Below are 5,179 nucleotides of genomic sequence, written 5' to 3' on the forward strand. Positions count from 1 at the left end.
TACAAACATGACCCAAACTTCGGTCCCACAATTCAATGACGGTGGAACTTAAGTAGGGAGACTCTTGTCTCTTTAGCCCTAAACACAAACTTGACATCTAAAAGTCTCAAAATAAATAAATGTATTTTCAAGCACAGTCGACGTGACAATCAGTATGAGTCAGATTGATATAACCATCAGTGATTTTGCATCTGAAATGGCATTTCCCTGTTGTGTCATAGATGAAAACACATTGGTTGATGGCACAAGACGGTTGTTACCCCTATAAATGATAAAAGCGAAGCCGGTGTTCTAGCTTTTTTTTTTGTTTTGTTCCAGTCATATGAAAACTGTACTATCAAGAGGGATCTAGTTCGAAAGGTACACTGCAAAAAATAAATATTATCTGGCACGGCCAAAAATCGTTGTCTAAGGATTTTTTGTGTGGTTAATGAGTCATAGCCGATGAAACGGCCTCCGTGGTGCATATAACGTCGCAAAAGGTTCTACCACAAATTTTTCGTTACCACAAATTTTTCGTTTCATGACGGATGCTGGACCTTAGCCACGAAAAAACGTACCGTGACAGAAGAGTTTTCAGGAGGTCATTGACTGCTAACGTCATGCTAACTGAGACGTGGCATGTGCCGTTAACTGGCCGGTAATGATGTTAACTGGGTGAAAATCTGTCGTAGATGGCAGACCCACACAAGACATGCTACGCCTTAAGCATGCCGACCTAATAAAGATAACTGGGCTGGCCCACATAGTTTGCGGGCTAGGCCAACAATCTCTTAAGGTCACTTGCGTAATTTGCGCTTTGGGTAGATGTCATTTTTGCCATTTTGATATATAACCATCAATGATTTTGCATCTAAGTTTGTTAAGGATTTTTTTAACACGATTATTAGTACTGTCCATCAGTGATTTTGCCTCTAAGTTTGTCAAGATTTGTTTAACACGATAATCAGTACTAGTGATATTGATATATAGCCATCAATGATTTTGCATATAAGTATGTTAAGATTTTTTAACACAATATGTGTAAATTGTTGGTAGAATTTTTTTTGATACACTTTAAATATCATATCATTATTTTATATGCATATATTTATTATTATTATTATTATTATGATTATTATTATTATTATTATTATTATACGAGTAGTTTTTTTTTGTTAAGAGGCCTCATGTTCAAGTTTTGCTTCGGGCCCTCAAAATCTTATAACAGGCCCTAGAGGCCAGCTTTGCCATTTTGGAATGATTACAAACATGACATAAATTTAATAGACTACAAAATCAATGCCGATGAGAACTAAGTAGGCACACTCTTCTATCTTTGTCAATGTCAAGTTTGTATCAATCTATCTTCTGTCCAATAAAATGAGAATTGTTGTCACATATTAAATTTTATGATAGTGCATGCAATATCAATTCATCACACGTCCAAGAACCTAAGGGATGGGCTAGGATTATTTTTTTTTTTGCGTGAAAGAGGGTTTAAATAACCATAGAGTGATCACAGTTTACAGGGGAATCAGTAAGTTAACGGGTAGGAGATACAATCTGGAAAATGGTCAAACCAGATGCAGCTCCCAGCCGATCTAGCCAGGTTGGCAAGGGTATCCGCCACTTTGTTGCCCTCTCTCTGTGTGTGTACAATCTTCACTTCCTTGAAGGTCTTCAGAAGTGTCTTTGTCTCCTCGTAAGTGCTCCACTGTCTTGACCTGTCGATGTCGGTGCAGTTCAGAGCCGAAACAACTGCAGCACAATCAATCTCCAGAATAACCTTGGAAAAACCCAAACCTTGTATCATTTTGGCTCCCAGAAGAGCCGCTTTAGCTTCAGCATCTTCCGCATCATGGCATTTGACGATCGGCGAGCAAGCAGCCATGACAGTCAGTCCCTCGCTGTTTCTGACAACAGCCCCGGCACCTCCAGGATTCTCAGCACCAATGAAAGAGGCATCAGTGTTGAGTTTGATCCATCCCACCGGAGGAGCCGACCAGATCGACATAGCCTTGTTTTTCGTCCTAGTCTCGGCTGGGGGACCTTCTTCACTGATTTTGCCTTTGCCCTTGATATTGTGCATGGTAGTACCCGGTTGATGACAGTATGTGTCGTAGGACTCTAGAAAAGAGACCGATCTCTCAATTGTTTCTTTTCCATTTTCATGGATGATGTCATTTCTCAAGTGCCACGCTCTCCACAGAAGTTTCAAAATTCTTGCACCAGTAATATCATCAACCTGAGCAAGGAGGATTTGCAGCCAGTCCTTCCCAGTTTGTCTGAAGCTTTCCTCCTTTGGTAGGTACCAAATCCGGCGCATGGCGTGTCTGAGGGCAGTGGCCTTTGTGCAGACAACAGTAGCGTGGTGCGAATCCTCGGTGCCATTTCCACAGATGGAGCACAGGTTGTTTACTTCCAAAGACCTTCTCCATTTGTTGTTCTTGGTAGCCAGGGTATCCGTGGCCAACCTCCACCCAAAAACTCTGATTTTTGGTTGAACCTTAGCTTTCCATATCTTATTCCAAATTGATCTGTCTCCGTTGGGATTGGTGCTAGAGCTCCCGACGTCTCTGTTTCTATGTTTGAGGTTGTAGGCAAGCCGGTAGGCACTCCTGACTGAGAACTGCCCGTTCTTTTCATGCAGCCAGGCCAACCGGTCATTCTGTTCTTGCTGGGGAATATCGATCTCCAGGATAGCTTGCACATCATGATCAAAAAATAGATCATGAAGTGGTTCACCCAACGCCTGCGCGAGTTTTTCTTCATAGCAGTAATTATGTGGCCACTAAATCTGGGTAGCCACTGATCTCTAAAAAATTGGGTATCTTTGCCATTGCCAATGCGACTGATGGTACCTTCCTTAAGAAGCTCCAGGCTGAATTCAACCCCTTTCCAAACCGGAGAAGAATCAGGGGGGAAAACAGTGTCTAAGATGTTGCCCCTTGGGAAGTATTTTGCTTTTAAGACTCTAGCAAACAAGGAATTTGGATATTGGATGAGGCGCCAAGCCAATCTGGCCAAGAGGGCTTGGTTGAACAGGTTCATGTCTCTGAAACCAAGACCACCTCTGCATCTCGGTTTTGTCAGATTATCCCACGCCGTCCAATGAACTTTCCTTTTTTTCTTTTTATCACCCCACCAGAAGTCTCTCACTAATCTTTCGTAGTGATCACAGAACCCAATCGATAGCCTGAAAATACCCATGACATGGGCAGGGAGGGCTTGTGCCACGGATTTAATCAGGGTATCTTTGGCTGCACGAGACATGAACCTCTCATCCCAGTTTGTTAGTCTTTTACCAAACCTGGACATGATGGGTTGGAAGTTTCCGTTCTTCATTCTTCCTTGTGGAGTTGGCAGGCCCAAATATTTCTCTTCAAAGGTGGAATTGGTGACAGCCAGGGTGGATTTCACTTGCAACTGGATTGCCTCCGGACAGATAGAGCTAAATAAAATTGAGCACTTACTTGGGCTCAGTAGTTGACCCGTGCACTTTTGAAATAATTTCAGTGTGCTGTCAACTGCTCTCGCCTCCTCAACACTGGCTTTGAAGAAGAGGAGACTGTCATCGGCAAAGAGGAGGTTTGAAATGCCTGGAGCACCCCGTGCCACTTTTAAAGGAGTAATGGACCCTTTGTTGATTTCCTGTTTCAGAACACAGGATAAAGCTTCTCCAATAAACAGAAACAGGTAAGGGCTCAAGGGGTCCCCTTGTCTGATGCCCCTCGAAGGGGAGAATGCCTGTGTGGTTTGTCCATTTATTCTGACAGAGAAGCGGACAGATCTAACACAACTCATTACCCACTTGGTCCATCCGCTGCAGAACCCAATCTTAAGTAACATTTTCTCAAGAAAATTCCAATCGACTCGGTCGTAAGCTTTTGAAAGATCTAGTTTATAAGCACATTGGGTGTCTCTCTGATTTTTGCTCCTCTGGATCTTGTGGAAACACTCGAAAGCGATAGCTGCATTATCAGTGAGTAGCCTTCCAGGGATGAAAGCGCTCTGCGTTTCTGAGATCAGGTCATTGAGCAACGGCCGCAGTCTATTGACAAGGCATTTTGAGATGACCTTGTATATGACATTGCATAGGCTAATGGGTCTGAAGTCAGAAAGTGTCTCAGGTTTGTTGCCTTTAGGAATGAGGACGAGGACAGTGTCATTTATACCGGTAGGCAGACTTCCAGAGGTGAAAAAGGTCTTGATAGCAGCAATCACTTCTTCCTTCATAATTCCCCAGTTGCGCTGGAAGAACCTAGCGGGCATCCCATCAGGTCCAGGTGCCTTCAGAGGACCAATCTGGAATAAGGCATCGCTTATCTCTTTGTCAGTAAATTCTCTACACAGTTCAATGTTTGTGGTCTCATCGATCAGTTCTGGAATGTGTCCGAGAATTTCATCAGGAACCACTTTTGTGTCTTTGGAGTACAGGTTCTGGAAGAATTCAGACGCTAGAGTTTTTATTTCTTCTGGGTCATCTGTCCAATTCCCATTCATGCCTCTAATTCTTTTGATGGTATTTTTTGATTGGCGCCAACTTGCTTTCCTGTGGAAATACGTCGTATTTCTGTCTCCCTCTTGCAGCCATTTTATGCGAGAGCGTTGCCTCCACATCATCTCTTCTCTGTGAAGGAGCTCGTCCAGGCCCAAGGAAGTTTTCCGAATCTCCTCGTCTCTAGTCTCGCTGGGTTGCCATTTCCACAGCTTCTTTAGTCTATTTCTTTTCTTCCTGATATCTTTTGTGACCATGCTGAAGTTTTGAGTACTCCACTCTTTCAGGTGGTTCCCCGTGTTTCCGATTTTATGGATCAAGTCATTCAGGTTGTTGCAAGTAGGCGAGCTGGCCCATGCTATCTCAACAGCATCAGACAGGGACGCCTCGCGTTCCCACATGTGTTCATACATGAATGATTTCTCAGGTCTCGGTTGATTACTGGAATTAACACAATCAAGGATCAAGGGGAGGTGGTCTGATCTCGTGGAGCAGACATGCTCCAGGTTTGCTGCAGGGTACAACGCAGCCCAGCTCGTAGAGCAAACTGCTCTGTCGATCCTTGCTTTCACATTCTTATCTCCCTTTCTTTTGTTGTCATAGGTCCAGGGAAGGCCATTGTATCTTATGTCCTGGAGATCGCAGAAGTTCAGGGTCTTCCTAAACTCTGCCATTCTCTTTTGTGATCTTCTGGACTCA

This window comes from Lolium rigidum, chromosome 5, assembly GCF_022539505.1.
Source record: "Lolium rigidum isolate FL_2022 chromosome 5, APGP_CSIRO_Lrig_0.1, whole genome shotgun sequence".
NCBI lineage: Eukaryota > Viridiplantae > Streptophyta > Magnoliopsida > Poales > Poaceae > Lolium > Lolium rigidum.